Here is an 18,006-nt window from a genome sequence, read left to right as displayed (position 1 = left end):
ATTTTAATAGGCTACTTTTAAACGCATATAGCTCAGTAATGTCAGTTTTATGTAGCCTATTTGCTGAGAGGGGGCGGGATTTTTGTTGGGAAAGTCCGGGGAGAGAGGCACACGTCGATTAGACTGGATAAACACATGCAGCATCTTAATTGTTAAGAAAATGAAACGAAATAAATGAATAAATCAAGCCTTTATTACAAAACACTAGGCTATATCATACAGCATTCTGAAAAATGCGCACCCCTAGTTCCTCCGTCTATGGCCCATGACGCGATGCGCATTTACTATAGCTACTTTAAAAAACGCGGGTCAGGTACAATATTTTCTTTCTTTTTTTTTGCGGTCCGAGTTGCTGGCGGGTTAGTTGAAAACGTCGGTCGGGTGCGGGTTGTTTATACATTGACCCGCGCATCACTGCTGTGCACGCAGTGGTGCTCGGGCACGAGACATGAAGGCATCTGATTGGTTCTTTACATTCGCACCGAATGGCAGTGATTGGTCAGAGTTTTTACTGTCCTACAGCTGCTACAGAGGTCAGATTTGTTTCATTCCTTTTTCTGAACACATAATGTATTGACTACTATCAGAATGGAAGGACCAATTCACCCAGTATAATAAAAAATGTTTCTGAACAGGATTACCAACCCTACCTTTAATTATCAAAATAAACAAACAACAAAACGAAAGCGGTAGCCCCTCACGGACGACTGCCACACAACATAATATACAGTAAATGTCACACAACACAACACAACATGAATGTCCCAGGCCTGGTCCTCTCTTATCCTTCACTGTCGTCGTCATTCCTCCTTTTATCCTTCCGGAGAAACTCGAGGCTGGTGTGGCGCGCAGGTGATGCTCATTAACATTCACGCCACCGGATTCGCTCCATTTCCACAGCTCTGTGCCCCGCACTGCTTGCCACAGACATGTAGGCTGTACGATGATGACACCTTTTGAATTATAGGCTTTGACGCAAGATAGTATAGAACAATAAAACATCATCAGCATGCGCTAGTGGTAAAATAACTTTGTCAATTGTGGTTTTTACGTGCGCTGAGAAAAAAGAAGAGGAAACGAAAGAGGGGAATATGGATGCAGTCATGGCTAGGGAACAGAGGCCAACTTGTGATGCTTATCTTGCAGATGGAGCTTGAGGTAAGTAGTTTTAAGTTTTAGTGCTACGCGTTTAGTTTGTCGCATTGATAAATATGCCATTTAATGTTGCATTTTTATTGGCTAGTCAGTAGACGTAGATCGTTGCAGCAAACACACTTTGCTCTCACACTTTGAACCTTTCTCACTGTACGACGTTGGACGACCGTTTAGGAGCCACGACCACAGAAATCCCCACGACCGATCATCTTTCGTCTGGGACAGCCCAAAAACGTAAAATGTGTACCAAACCTGCCAAGTGTGAACACACCAGAAACAATGGTGCTTGACATAACTGAAGTCAAAACGGGCCAAGTTTATCCACTCCATGTTTGTGGATAAGATTGCCTAAGCTTGTATACAAGTCATAACAATAGTTCTCAACTAGGGGACATCGGCAAACTTTTTTGTCACATCAAGGTCTGTTTTGGTTTCGTTTTCATTGTTCCCTGTCACCGTTTTCATCAATACGTTTAGAAGTAAGTTTTAAAATTTGTATTATTTTTTTAAACGTTGGTAATCAAACAGTTGATGGGGTCCATCAATCGTTTTGTTACCTTTATTCTTCAAAATATCTTCTTGTGTGTTCAGCAAGAAACTCATACAGGTTTGGAACAACTTGAGGGTGAGTAAATGATGACATAATTTTTGGGTCTCTGCTACTGCAATTAACAACCAAACTGGGCAAGCCACATCTCGTTTCACATGTTCATTTAAACATCTTGATGGAGAAAGTCCCTAAAAGCCAACATATTTAATCATATAGCATCACTAACTAAAAGAATGAAACTCTAGATACCCAGGGGAGAGGGTAATTGCTGGCAGTAGAGTCTGAAATCCCCTTCATACACACCCTTTTTTTTTCTGAGCAATGTCAGCAGACCCCCCAACTTTAGTCCTCCAGACCAAACTCAATATTACTGATCCTGACCGTTGTAGAGCTGGGAAATGTGGTAAAGGGATTGACAAAGGCAATAAGAAAAAGTGAGTTGTTGGATAAATGCCCCAAGGCCTACCTTTTTGGCACGTCCACCTGTCGGTCTGAATAAATGTTGGGATGCTGTGTCTACAGGGTGGTGAAAAAGACATATTGTGGAGCTCATTGCGCCTTTTGCAAAAAGGATTGAAATATGGTAGTAGGCGTAGATTGACTAGAGGTGTGTGTGTTTTGTGATGTGCTTAACCGTGCAACATAATATGAAATAGTTTGCTCGCTCTCAGTCTCTTTTAAAGTCTCACATGCACCCTCACATGCACTTGAATCGGAATGACAGATTAACTCAGGTTGCAATTATAATTGTCTATGTAACAACATCCGCTATTTAAACCATTCACATATGCTGCAAGTACCTTGGGGGTTTAATCATTTAATAATGAAATTGAATAATGCAATTTTTAGTTTTTCATCTGAATACTTCAAAACAGAAGTCTACAACAAATATGTTTATGCACTGCCTAACAATGTATATATAAATGATTGCATGCTCACTTCACTCCTTCCCCAACTATTTCATTACCTAGTTAACTGTGGGAACTTCAAAACTGTCTCATACCTGAACCCCTGAAGTTAAGAGCCAGAATTCACTTCTGCCTGTTTTCTTGTTCCTCTTACACAGTAAATTAACTTAATTACTGAACAATATCCTGTCAGTAATTGCACATTTAGTAGAAATCTCTCAATGAAATTTGCATTATTCATTTGGGTTTATGAGTTGCTTGTAGGCCAAATATATAATGTCACATTGAGGGACTTATGTTTAGAGAGCTTAAAACAAAATGTATAGACAAAACAAAATTTTGTTTTCACTATACAACAATGAGGGATATTTACACCATTTCTACTGTGTTAGGTTTGGGTAAATATTCACTTGGAGCCTATCGGTAGAAGTTTCAACAGCCCAAACCACAGAGCATACATTTTTCATGTCATATTTGCATGTGCTGTCCTGACCAATCAGACTCCTCCTTCATTATGTCGCATGGCGAGCGTGGCTTTCTCACAGGAGGAGGAGCCGTGTCCTGCCCTATCAACATTAATTGTAAGCAATCAGCTGAGAGAGAACTATTATCACTAATGCTCAGAGAAACCTGAGAAATCTGCGCAGATGGGAGTTTGCTCTCTCTCCACCTATCTGTGATGAGTCCTGATTCCTGAGAGACTTTTACTGTAGATTAATGCTGTCAGTCGACAAACTAAGACAGCTTGTGCTCCTCCCCTTAAATCTAGGTAGCATTTATAATCAGTTGGTTTAGAGGTCATTTTTCATGGATGAATATATTCTGAATATTTTACCTGGATCAAGATTACCTTTACTTTAATGATGTAAAAACCGCATATACTGTAGCATTTACAATAAATATAAATGAAAATTAATTAAATAACAGAGTGAATAATAAAATAAAGAAATCCTCTAAATTGTTCATATGGATTACTTCTATAACTAAAAATTACGACTCTACATCAGCAATTCACCTTTACAGATTCGCAGTTACAAACAACTCATCTGAATATTGGGGTGATGTGTCTCCCTATGGTGCCCTACATTTTTTGGTGGTTATGACCCTGACAATTTGGGCTTGAGTGTTCCTGTACATAGATAAAAAAATAAAATAAAAAGTCATCAGGGTCACGCATTTGATTCCCATGGGAATGCATATATACCTTGAATACAAATTAAGGGTATAAAAATGCTTGCAAAAGAGAAAATATGGTTTCTTGAAATTATAAAAAATACAAATGGAACCACTCCCTAAAAAGACCCTCTATATCTATCAGAAGAACCAAATTTGTCACGCTTGTTAATCAACACTAGTTCAAGTCTTTGATAAATAAACCAAAACGCAGGAGATCGCAGTATTAAAGGGGAAGTTACACGACACAGTTTTCAACTAAAACCTGAAAACCTTTTAGGCTATGCATTTTAGCCATTAATTTACACGACAACGGCACCATGGAGCCCTGAAAATGCAAACTTTTGAAATGGGTTTCAAAGTGCAAGCTTCTGAAAAAGGATACGTTATCTTATCCGTGTAAACTAAAAAAAAACGTGAATTTGTGAAAACGGTAACGTCATGCGAAATGAGTATTACGCGTTCAGTCTATAAGCGGATAGTGTTTCTTTACAAAGTGACATCGCCAACTACTGGCCTGGCAGCAGAATGCAGCATTCACAATGAAACGTCGGAAAACCCCTTGAAAATGCCTGAAAACGCTAGTGTGGACAGAGCGTTTTTTTAACGAAAACGCCATTTTGAAATGTAGACGTAACCTAAACATAACCCCGACAAAATTAAATTATTACGCCTTATTAAGAAAATAATTTTCGAGATTGGATGAGTCGGCTTCTGGAAGACTTGGGAATAAAAAAAATGAGATGGTTGGTATTGGTATATATATTTTTAGTTTTGTTTAAATACATTGCTTTGTAGTCTTTTATCTGATGGTTGACTGTCAAATTTCAGAAGTTGATGATTTATGGCCGGATAAAACCACAAAATTGAACAAGGGTCTGTTTTCTTTTTCAACTGACTGTGTATATTTGTTTGCCTGCACTCAAAAGTCTGGCCCCGTGAGAAGTGAACCCTGTCAGCTCTTGTATGTAGCGGAGACATGAATTGAGGCGGCACTCTTTCCATAGACTCTCTCTCCCTTTCTCTCGGTCTCACCCCAGGGGAAGGAGCAGCTGTCAGCCCTCAGCGCAAGAGGGACCCTCCGGGGCACCTGGGGACCACCGCCAAGGCCATCAGGGCCTGCTGGATCCGGTCTGTCAGTGAGTAGCCACCCTCAGGGAGCCCTGAAACAGCGGCTCCCTCCTCCCACCTTCCATGCCTCTTTTCAGAGTCTCTTTCTTCCCTCTGTGACAGATGAGCCAGGACAGTGTGAAGATGTGCACCTGTCTATACAGCGAATGTGCATTACTGTAAGAGCTGTCTGTCACGCGCGGGGTCTGATCTTCTGTCAGCCCAAAGAGCCCCGTTCACGTTTACTGACACAGGACATATGTCTAGATGAATATGGGAGTGTGCTTGCATGTTTGTGACTATAATGGGACATGCAATTCAGAATGTGTCCCTTTTCATTTCATGAGTCTGAATCTGAATCTCCACATGTATACGCAAGCAATTCACAATTTGTCTTCGTTCTTCTTTGGAACACAAAAGGGGATATTTTGAAGAATGCTATTTCTATGGAATTACAATGAATTGGGACAGAAACTTTAACCCTTAATACCTCGGGTCTTTAGTGACCCGGGACGTCATTCACTGCCCTCATCCTCATTCATTTTTTAAAGTTAGACATCAACCTTCTTTATATTCATCAATCAATTCATTATAAAAAAAAAAAAAAATAAAAAAAAATATATACCCGAGATGTGTAAGTATATTACAATAATAGAGTCTTTTATGACTGAATAAGTGCAATTCACCTTTACTCCACAAGGTGTCGATGTCTGATACACAATGACGACGTGAAATTTCACTCATAAGCCCCTTTCACACAGAGATTCCGGAAAATACACGGATAAAGTGACCCGGGATTTGACCCGGGTTCGTTTGAAAATGGTTCATTCACACTGCCAGTGATTTGCCGGAATCAGAGAGCGCGTTCACACACAACCCGGGTATGTCCCGGATAGACGCGTGACGTTATGATGTGACGTATAAGGTGGCGAACGATCTCAGCTTCGGCGCGGATTGCAAGGAGCTCTCGGGTCTCTGCTTCAGTCCAGTTTGCAGACATCTTTTCGTTCTTTCTTGTATCGATGACGAACACAAACTTTCTTCTAACAGAGTAACAGAGTCGCACGATAACTACGTCATTGCGAAGGCTCGTGCATCATCACTACGACACACCCCTTACGGCATTTGTCCTGGCTTTTGTTCACACAGCGCGCGTTCCGGGTCTGAACACGGCAATGTTACTAGGTCCCCAACCCGGCATCGATCCCGGCATTAAACCCGGGTCGTGTTTGCGTTCACACAGAAGGCGTTCCGGCAATTTGCCGGCAATTTGCCGGGTTCAAAGTGCTGTGTGAATGGGGCTATAGTTACCGCAGGCAGAAAACAAAATAATAGGAAGAGTCATCAGCAAAACTTGAAATGTCTCAGCGATTCACTGCAGAGCAAATACTGAACGCATACAAATATTAGTGTCACTTGATGATGAATCTGGTTAAGAAGCTGCCAGCGATCAAAATATAGATTTTGAAGATGTCAAATATGATAGTTTTGAGAAGATGTTTGAGATGGCGAATATGAGCCAGATGCTGAATGTACTGGGAAATGAGCTCTGATGAGGACGGTGATGATGGTATCAAACATCTGCTCAAACTGAACCCTTCTAAGTTACAAATGGTGACAAAATATGCTTTATTTTATTCTTCTGTATTGTTACTCTAACATCAGAAGAGTTTTAGGTCCCACTTTATATGAAGTACTATGTACTTATATCGAAACATTTGTACAATGTACTTATTGTGTTCATGTTGTATTGTAAAACACTTTTGCTGCTATTGAGATGTGATACGGGTCAGGTTAGGGACAGGTGTGGTGGTATGGGTAGGTATAAGGGTGGGTTAAGTTGTAAGGGAAGGGTCAACTGTGTAATTACAAATGTAAATACATAAATTAATTACAGCTGTAATTACATGCTGGTATTTTTTAAATATAAGTACAATGTAAAAACAAACAAATTGTTAATTTCAATGTAAGTACATAGTAGTTAAAGCCACTTAATATAAAGTGGGACCGAGTTTTATATTATCCCAAATGGTAGAGATCCATCTGTGTTAGATATAGATCCAGGACGCTAAAGACCCGAATATGATTGGAACATGCATTTAGTGGTAAAAAAAGAAAAAGAAAGTCATTATGTAAGTATCATAAAAGTGGTCCAATGGACTCATATGTTGATATTCCGAATCGCCTGTAGCCATAAAATTATGTAAAATAATATAATAATGTGTGTGTGTGTTCGCATATTAAACATATATAACATTATACCATCATACATGACATTAAAACAAACTTAATTAACAGTCAGGAATTGAATTTACATTTTGAAGTGATTATGGAATAAAACAGCTGTCAGGTCATTGGGATTTCAGAATGTTTTGATCATATTTTATGATCACAGCACAGCACTTCCAGTGACCGCAACAGGGCTGAGAGAACACTCACCAGACCCACGAATCTCTACATATCAACACCAACATTTAGCATAACACATCCTGTCCCTTTCTTCTCTCATGGGAGTGCAGAGAAAAAGATCTTCACTTCCTGTTCCAGCAGCATGACCTCATAATGCCATTACGCCAACTCTGGAAAACATGAGCGCGGCCTGTGGGAATACCAGCACTCGTACGCGGGTGTGGTTGGAGAGATCTGTGGGTGTGTGTAAGAGTTCCCTAAAGTTTTGGCAGGTGAAAACAATGTTAATTTGTTCTCACATCACATTATATCCCATTTAAATCTGACATCATCCAATTATTCGGCATATCATGTGTTGAAGTATTGTTTATCAAATTAGAGTTGCAAAAAATAATATTTTTTTTGATCATGCAGATTTATTTCTCCAAAATAATTACAATTGCAGAATTAAACAGAGCTTTATTACTACGAATACTTCATGATTTGCAATTTTAAATATGTGAGAATTTGTTCTTGCTGGCTTTGATTCATCACTCAGCATTTCAAAATAGTGCAAATAGTTTTTTTCGAAGTTGTAAATAAAATGTACGTTTTACCAGGAAAACAATATTTCAGTGTTTCTACTTCAAGGTTTGATTTAATGTTACTTTCCATTTATTTGTGAAATTTACTAACAATTTGGTCAAATTTAAAATAAAAAATAAACAAATTTCAAAGTAAATCCTATCTTGCACCATTTTGTTTCAGTGTAAATCGTAGCAGAATAAACTTTCCATTTAAAAAATGTGCACGCTAAAATCCTACAAGCATGTTTCATTGAATGACTTTAAACATTTAGACCAGTTCAACCCATTCTAACATTTAACGATTACCATTAAGCATTAGATCTGGGTTCATTAAAATAACTCCCATAGCCATAGTGTGCATCTTGGATTTCACGTACGTTAGTCACTTTGACCGTCAGTGATTTTGCGTCATATATATGTGTGTGTGAGTGTGCATATGTGTCTGTGTGTGTGTGAGCCAGTCTCAAGGTCAGGCAGGAAATGCCTGTACAGATGTTGGCTTCATGTATGGTTATGAGAATATCCCAGCTCAGACAGGAAACGGGTGCGCTTTGTAGCTTATTGCAGTGTTGAGTTCTCTTTGCGCTCGTATGAAATAAAACACTGAAATAGTTGAGTTGTTGACAAGAGACAAATTGTTTTGCATGACCACTATGATGAATAACTGCTGTTCAAAAAGCCATTTTAATTTATTATAAATATTATATTTCTGATATAGTAAAAGATACATACCTTAAGGTGATGTATAATGATGATTTTGACTTTCCACAATATTTTACAATTTCAACCACTGGACTTAATCAAAACAAAAGCCAACAGAATTGATAAAGATTTACATTTTATGATTTCATATGATTTTGCACCTTTGCCAAATGCATTAATATTATTTAGATTTTTTTTTAATGCTGTTTTATTATGCCAAGTGATATTTGGCTTTTACATGTAATATCTCATTTCACAATAGAGATCCCAAATATCAGATTTTGCTTCTTAAATGCCATTTTAAAGATAATTTTATCATGAAAAAGAGCAAAATTAATTAATAATTAATACTAATTATACTAATTAAATCTGTGGTGTAAGCCACATGTAAATGAAAGAGAAATACAATCAGTGTGAGTCGATGTAGTCAAGTTAGATATAGTAAATTACATATATTGGCATGTCTTTTGAAAACTTCATTTAATCTCTAGATATAATTACATTTAATATATCTATATCTATATAAGTCAGAAAATGTTACATATTTAGATAAACAACCAACGTTCTTTTTATTGAATATGTTTAATATAATAAATAATATATAATAAATATTTTAATTAGTAAAGTCACAATATAAAGCCTTATTGTTTTATGGGCATCATTATCATGGCAACATTACATTTTGATTAAAGAAAAAGAAAAAAATTATTTTCACCTGTAGTAACTTATATATTTGGTTTGTTTAGCTTGATGCTTTAGGACTATAACCCATTGATATGATTTCTATAAAAAAATACTGCCACTGACTAGATGGCGCTCTTCAACAAAAAAAACAACAACAAAAAAAAAAATTGTGGAGTAAGGTTACTTACTTGACCTCTTTCACCCTTATCTATTCCTCCTCTCTCTCTCTCTCTCTCTCTCTCTCTCTCTCTCTCTCTCTCTCTCTCTCTCTCTCTCTCTCTCTCTCTCTCTCTCTCTCTCTCACACACACACACACACACACACACACACACACACACACACACACACACACACACACACACACACACACACACACACACTCACTCACTCTGTCCTCAGGGAGTAGTATGTTTTTTTTCTCTTCCATTTCTAAGCTCGGAGCTTCTTTTTGTGGACGTGTGATCGGTGCACATTTGGGAGTTTGAGAAAATCCCTGGCATCTTGCCACGCTTTCCATTCATTTAAACACGAACCTCTGCACATGTCAATGCACTTTCATATTTTGGAGTGAACAATCAAAGGATTGCTCCATTATTGAAAACAAATCTGTGGTGTAAGCCACATGTAAATGAAAGAGAAATACAATCAGTGTGAGTCGATATAGTCAAGTTACTCGTAAATTACTGTATATTGGCATGTCTTTTGAAAACTTCATTTAATCTCTAGATATAATTACATTTAATATATCTACATCTATAAAAGTCAGAAATAAAAGCAGCAGCACAGAGTAAATCATTTTGTTAACCTCTGTATTTCATGCTGCCCTTTTCCATAAAATATATGGGAAGAATACTGAAGTTACAAATTAGAACTTGAAATTAGAACTTGAGAAGCAAAATGAATACATTAAAAATATCAAAATTAAGTGAGTTTATGCTTGAAACATTACAAAATATCTGCTAATGGGGTAAGAAAAATAAACGTTATTAAAAGTGATAATAAGATTACTTTAAGATGGCCGATGTATACTTGTTTTAGCAAAAACTGACATAATTCTGATCTTTCAGAAAACAAGACTTAATATTTAAATTTTACCTCTCAAGTAAATGCATCTTGATGTAAGAATGTACTCATCTTTTTGCAGTGTAAATAACGGAAGGGAGTTTTTTTTTGCTGTTTTTTGAGCACCACCCACTTTATTTGTATGGAAAGCTCCTTTTATGTTCCACAGAACGAATGAATGAATGAAAAAACAAACAAACAAAAACAAACAAAAACATACAATTACATTATTTTGGGGTGAAGGTGAACTCTACCTTTAAAGAGGATGACAATTTCAAGGAACATTATTTGGCTTACATTTTTACTTCAAAGTATTTGTCTAGTTAAGAACGAAGGTAAAGTATACTGGAGAAAATCCGCAAAGACGCTGTAATGACTTTTCTAAATTCATATGGCAAACATAAACATTTAGATGAGGAAACATATACTTATGTTTAACATTAAAATGTAAAATTATAATCACTACAACATCCTCAAATTTTCATTCATCAATAGGAATAGTAAAAAAATATTTTACCCAGTTTTTTTTTTCCTGAGTTGAGAATGAAGCCAGATGCAAATTCAACAGCATCAAACGTGTTATTTCTAACAGAATATGGCTATCAAACCCAACATGAAAAAGCCCTAGCCACTGAATTCAGGTGTGTGTGTGTGTGTGTGTGTGTGTGTGTGTGTGTGTGTGTGTGTGTGTGTGTGTGTGTGTAAGAGTGATTTGAATCTAGATTGTGAACGTGTTTCTGTCTTTGTGTTTCTGGAAGTTTGCATGTTTTCCCATGAAGTGTGTATGCTGCAGTGATGTATGTCTTGTGTGTATGTGTGAAAGTCTTGGGCTTCGTCAAGCCAGAGAAGACAAAGCAGACCGATCTCCCCTGTGGAAAGTTCTACAGATGACTAATTCATGAGTTGTGAACTCAGAGACCACCTTTAGAGAGAGACAAAGAGTGAGATTGACCATGCCCTTCTAGCTAATTAAACTCTTATATATATATAAGACAAATAAAACAGTTTTGTCATTAACAATTTGAAAAGATAACAAATATCTTTTCTATTTTTATGACTATTTTACGTTGGTGGCAAATAGTTATAAATTAGTATGATCTCTTTTGTACGTTTTCATATGATCTGCCAACCCGATCTCCCGACAATTTGTAAGAATTTTACGAGGTGACTAATTCGTACCAATTCATTCGACCTCACTCGTACGAATTTGTACAAATTTGTAAGAATTTTGCTAAATCGTACATATTTTACGAGGTGCCAAATTCGTATGAATTCATACTAATGACCTACCCCTGACCCCGCCCCTAAACGTACCCATCACGTGGGTTTAGACAAATCGTACGAATTCGTACGAGTGAGGTCGTACGAATTCATACGAATTAGCCAGCATTTAATCACTTGTACAAATTCGTACGAATTGGTCGTGAGATAGCGTTGGATCTGCTCATGGCCCATTGATGGTTATGGGTAGAGGTGCGCCGTAAACTCGAATAAGTTGGCAAAACTCAAACATTTTGAGTTAATCAATTTAAAAAGTTTAAGTAGGCTCTATTATATGAAACATATAAGTTAAAATACATTAATGACTCGTTATAACGTAGGTCAAACGACTTCTTTAATTAACGTTATGTGAGTTTTTCTTCATCTCATTCAGAAATGTAACCTATGACTGCAAGTGTTCAGTGTCGTGTCACATTCATAGTTAACATCTGAACAATGTCATTCCTTCTTTCACGCGGGCATTTAGTCATTACAAAATAAAAAAGTTATTGAGGCCAAACATTTAAAATGACATCGGGCATTCCCCCGTTTATCACGTCACTTCACCACGTGACAGCAGCAAGCAGGTTCCGATTGGTTAACGTGGCGCGAATTGACGCAGAAGTTCAGATTTTTCAACTCGGGCGGCAGACGCGAATTCGCGTCAAACGCGTGAATGCACAAACAGCACTATAAAATCATTCGCGCGAAACGCGCCAGACGCTCAATTCGCGCCATTCGCGCGAACTTGACGCGCGAATGAGGCGTATTCGCGTCTACCGCGCCACACTCTACGCCTCATTCGCGCCGCAGGATTTTTTTACGCGTGTAACGCGTCTTTGCATTGACTTAACATTGAAATCACTCGCGCCTGACGCGCTATTCGCGTCCGGTGTGAACGCACCATAACTCAGACATTGGACTTAAAATTATCATGCAATCTCATTTTAAATATTTTTAGTAGTGGAATCTTGACTAGATTTAACTAGCTAATTCAGTATATTCTAACTTGCTAATTGGTAACACAACGTTTTGATAGTATTAGCATAGCATAGCACAGTAATTGCTGAATGAGGATGGCAATATAGAACATTTTACTTATCTGTTCTCAAACCAAGCTCATTCTCCACTCGCCACCATGATGGCAACCCTCCAAAAAACCCAACATAACAGAAACTATTCTAAATTAGCATAGCAAAAAATGCTAAAAACATTTTTAAAAATCTTGCAAATCTCCCTTTCGAGTGTCACAGCAAAGCATGCTGGAAAATAGAAATCTCAGCCTAGTTTCAGTTAAATTTAAATTTGTCTAAATTAAAAGAAACAGGTTCATAAAACTCAAAGCAATGACAATTCAGATTATTCAAAATGTGTCAGTTTTGTGAACTCAAAAGAAAAAGAAAGTACTAAATACTAAAAATGTAATTTAACTAATTTGAATTAATTTAGGTTTACCCTACTCAAACCAGTTAATTATTTTGAGCATTAGGGTTTACAGTGACCATCAAGCTTCATTCTTCAAGCTTCATTTGTGCGAAATTGTAAAATTAACTGAATCATTGAATGAAAATACTTAATAGAAACGATTTGTTCACAAACCAGTTATCTGTAACTGCTGACGTCTTTTCTCACACAAAGCTAGATCGTATGACTTAAGAAGACCGCAGTGCACGTCGCATGGATACTTGTATGATGCTTTTATGGTGTTTTTTACATTATGGAGTTCATATTCAGGTTCAGAGCAGGCACGAAATTCTTCAAATTATATTGATATTCTAAAATGATTGTTTGTGTGCAGAGGAAGAAAGAAAGTCCTATGGGTTTGGAACAAAATGAGAGTGAATAAAATGATGACAGATTTTTCATTTTGGGGTGGACTATCTCTTTCATCCTACATGTGGCCAAAGTGTCAACATAATCATTTCAATGAAACACATGCCCTCCAGCCACTTGATATGCTTCTCATTTGTTCTTGAAATGTTTCAGTACTTGGCAATCTTCGACAGTTCTAGAATGACTATTTAATGGCAACGAGAGAGCAGAAGAAGCTTTCGCTTGTGCTTCACCTTTGAGAAGTGAAGATTTGAAGTGTCAAGCACAAGAACAGCTCAAGAAACCCATAAGACTCATTCTGGCATATACACCAACGCTATCTCACGACCAATTCGTGCGAATTTGTATGAGTGATTAAAAGGTGGCTAATTCGTACGAATTTGTACGACCTCACTTGTACGAATTTGTACGATTTGTCTAAACCCACGTGACGGTTGGGTTTAGGGGCGGGGTCAGGAGTAGGTCATTCGTATGAATTCATACGATTTTGGCAAATCGTAAAATATGTACGATTTAGCAAAAAACGTACAAATTCGTACGAGTGAGGTCGTATGAATTGGTACGAATTAGCCACCTCGTAAAATTCGTACGAATTGCCATGAGATCGGGTTATACACACTATTCATAGTGCTATTAATCTGGATCTCAGATCCAGTTTAAGGGTTAAGGGGATAGTTCACCCAAAAATTACAATTATGTCATTAATTACTCATCTTCAAGTTGTTCCAAACCTGTATACGTTTTGAAGAATGTGTTTAAACAAACAGCTGATGACCCCCATTGACTTCCATAGTATGACAAATAATAACTATGGAAGTCAATGGGGTCCAACAACTGTTTGGTTACTGGCATTCTTCAAAATATCTTCTTTTGTGATCAACAGAACAAAGAAATTCATACAAATTTGCTTCAACTTATCAATATTATCAAATTTAGATGTACAGACAAAAAAAGAATAAAGAAATTCATGCGCAGATAGTTTTATGATTACCAACAGCATGCGGTCCAACTTCACAGCCAGTGAAACAAAACCAGCGAAGAAAACACAAGCACGTCGTTCATGCGCTTTTTTTGATTGACAGGAAGACAGACAGGTTATCGGGACGTTTTTGATAACGCCGACTTCATTTCCATCCAATGTTTCTGTGTGTGTCTGTGCTGCAAGTTGCATTCTTATTGTCGACTGCACTCTCTTCGTCTTCTGGACCTCATATGCATGTGCAGGCCACGTGGGACGGCATTTGCATTAGAAAGCGGAATACAATCACTTTAATTTTTAACAAGACATTCGGAATGTGTCACAAAGGCAGATTCTCGGCAACTGACGGGAGCCCACGAAAGGAAAGAAAAAAAGAATTATTATGCAGGGAATTAAAGGAAAGCTGGAGTTGATGCGGCACAGACATCAATCAAGTGTTGCGAGTGTCGGGGAGAGGGGGAAAATGCACTGCATCCATGTTTCCAATAAAAATAACATTAAAGTAAATCTGCCATTAATCTTGCATATTGATCAAGGTCGGTGTTAAGGAATTAATCATGAGTAGCACGCTATACATCAAACAGTCATAAATAAATAAGCAGCTCAAACAATGTAGTGCGTCTGGGCCGAGGTCAATACCTCATTAGCAGGGGTGTCTGCGCACGCTTATTTTGAACAATGAAACCGGCTGTGGTGGACTAAAGGTTATTACTATTAGGATTATGTTCGATTGTCACAGGTTGTGGTGAAATATCTTCGCACTTTATGGGAAGTGAAAAGAGGGGAGTTTCTTGAAAACGCACTTGACTGGAGCTTCATCAGTCCAAACTCTCGATGAACTGTGACCTGAAAATATACCTTGTGCTGAATGACAGATGTAAGAGCTTTCAAGCCTTTCGATTGCAAAACTTGATATCAAAAAGACAAAGAAAAACACTGGGTGATATACTGTATCTCTAAATGCAATCTTAAGCAGGCTATATTTACACTGCAAAAATGCCTTATTAACAGTAAATTCATCCTTTTGGGCTTGTTTTTCAGTAAAAATATCTGAAAAATTCTTAAAACAACATAAATCTATTTACGAAGCAAGATTGCATAAAATATTAAGACTGGTTTTCAGTGTAGAGTGTATCTTGAATATAAATGTATTTTGTTTTACTGCCTTAATGTTTATAGTACTTATACTGCCAAAATACACTTTTATTCAAGATATATTCTCTGAAAACAAGTCTTAATATCTTATGGAGTGGTAAATTGCAACGGTATCTTAAATAAATTGATCTTGTTTTGAGTAATTTTTTATTTAAATTTACATATATATTAGGGTAAACTAGATTTTCTGAAGAAAGATGAGGGTGGATGTTTTGGATGTCATTTGTAGCTGGATAGGATGTTCTGGATAGTTGGGGGTTGGTATCTGGCTCATGTAAAAAAAAAAAAAAGCCCACCCCCTCTTTTTGATATTCTACTCCCTAGATATGCTATGGGACCCTCTTTTAATCTCCATGGGGTTTTGCACTGATTTATCATGACAAAAATCATAGATCCAAACAAGTGATTTTCTAAAGCAGAATGCCCAAGTTTAAATGTCTTTATCCTCTATCTATAGGGCTGGGGTGCGTTTCCCGTACAACTATATAGCTCACTGCTTAACTACCATAGTACCATGCATCGTTGGATAAATCAACTAGCTCGTCACGACTGTTTCCCGAAACCGTATGTCGCAAAGTATCGTTTCAACCACGTTGGTTTATGACGTCTCACACGTGGTGGACTAATTCATTATTTTAATTAATCTGTTTGAGATCGAATTAACGCTAGATTTTGTCATATAAGTTACAGACATGGCATCTGAAGACCATTTCTAATTTTTCTCAGTTATTTTGCTTTATTACCAGACTCAATATTTGTCTAGTTCTTACATAGTAGAGCACGTTCGCACATGCGCAGTCTTCATAAACGGTGTTTTAAATCTCTTGACAAACTAAAAGACGTAAATTACATTTGTATGTATTCTAAATAAATAACACGGGTTGTACTGAATGTCAGCTTGCTTATTTTGCTAAAGATAAGGATTTATTCACTCTACATCTCATGTAAACTAGAAACTATGCTTCTAACCACAGCTCGAGAGCTGTCGTTCCAACCACACAAGTTTGCGATGCTGTTTGCGAACGTTCGTTGGAACGATGGTTTCGGGAAACACCAAATCGTTGAACTATGCTGATAACGACGGAACTTGCGACCATAGTTGGCTAACGATGCTTTCGGGAAACGCACCCCTGGGCGGTATGACGACATCGTTGCCACGGTATAAAATGTCTATTGTTAGAGATTTTTCTATATCTTGTATATCCCGGTATGTACATATAAAGTACAATTGACACTGTGTGATGAAATGCATGAATGAGAATATAAAGAGTTGGACGTTCTTGATGTTATAAGAGTTATAAGCACAATATACCTTGAAAAAGAACTCAGTGAGCGCACAGAAAGCTGCCTCTCTCTGAAGGCAATCGTAAATTTGAGATGTGCTCGGTGTTAAAAAGAGTTTTAAATGGTTTAAAAATAGCGGTTTTGATGCTAAGTGCCCCATGCACTCCCATTCAAAAGAATACGGTCAATCTTAAAAAGGGGCGTTTCCATTATGATTATGCTTTTACACGAAAGTTTAAATCGGGTATAGATAAACAAAAAGAGCCTATAGGTTCAATTTTGGCAACTGTTTTCCTTTAATGTGAATCAAACAAAAGAGAAAATAACTGACTGAATATTTATATATTTTAGTTTTAATAAGAGTACATTTATATTTAATTCATACAGTGAAGACTATGCAATATTTTATTTTTACATTTGATTATTACATTTCTGTAGCCTAATAATTTTAACTACATGTTAGATAAATCTGTACCTGAAAATTTTTATTTTTCATATTTTTGTTATATTGTATTTGTCCTATTGTTTGTAATTTGCTTCTATTTTCTTATTTTTAAAAGCAGAACTGAGATAAAACAGCACAGAATAACTATATGGTTATCTTAAAATAAAATGTCTTATATTGTGAAATAAGAATTTGGTCGCACACCCCTAATCCACTGTATGTTCTAGATGCCATCATACAAATTTAGCGGCCTACAATAATTACATTTTGATAAGTGCTTGCGTTTCACACTCCTGGAGCATGGGTAAAACAAGAGGACAGCCCCGTGGCAGGTCTCTGTGGGAAACTCTCAATTTTCGCTCTTAACATGGTGATCTAGAAACTTAATTGGTTCCATTTCCCTCCCTCTCCATCTTTTTCCTTTGCTGAGGGCACTCGCTTCCTAACCTGCCATTGTGTTTAGTGCCACTCGTGACTGGCATAGCCGATGCCCACTGGGCTTTAGAAGGGGGTTCTCTGAACAGCAAGTGCTTTGGGATCTGTCATATACATTTGTCATGTTTTACACTTTTATCAATGGCTCAAAAGTGGCACACTTTCTATTGAATGTACATGGACCTGAACCTCCGTTAACGCCCGGGCCTCCGGGTTAAGAGTTTAGTAAGGAAATTAATTGGGGCTAATTCTCCAGTGGTGAAATTAATCCAGCACTGAATTCTTATGAGGTAAAT

General features: G+C 37.3%; 1 long non-coding RNA gene across 1 annotated transcript in view; it reads left to right on the top strand.

Moving 5' to 3' along the window:
- LOC306985035 overlaps positions 1 to 18,006 on the top strand; it is a 37,422-nt gene that overhangs the window by 7,402 nt on the left and 12,014 nt on the right. Inside the window, exon 2 of the long non-coding RNA XR_013794730.1 lies at positions 4,827 to 4,925. This is a non-coding gene — a long non-coding RNA (uncharacterized lncRNA). The remainder of the gene's footprint in view (positions 1 to 4,826; positions 4,926 to 18,006) is intronic.

This window comes from Phoxinus phoxinus, assembly GCF_949152265.1.
Source record: "Phoxinus phoxinus genome assembly, chromosome: 17".
In the NCBI taxonomy this organism is placed as follows: domain Eukaryota; kingdom Metazoa; phylum Chordata; class Actinopteri; order Cypriniformes; family Leuciscidae; genus Phoxinus; species Phoxinus phoxinus.
This window is presented reverse-complemented; position numbering and strand designations above follow the sequence as displayed.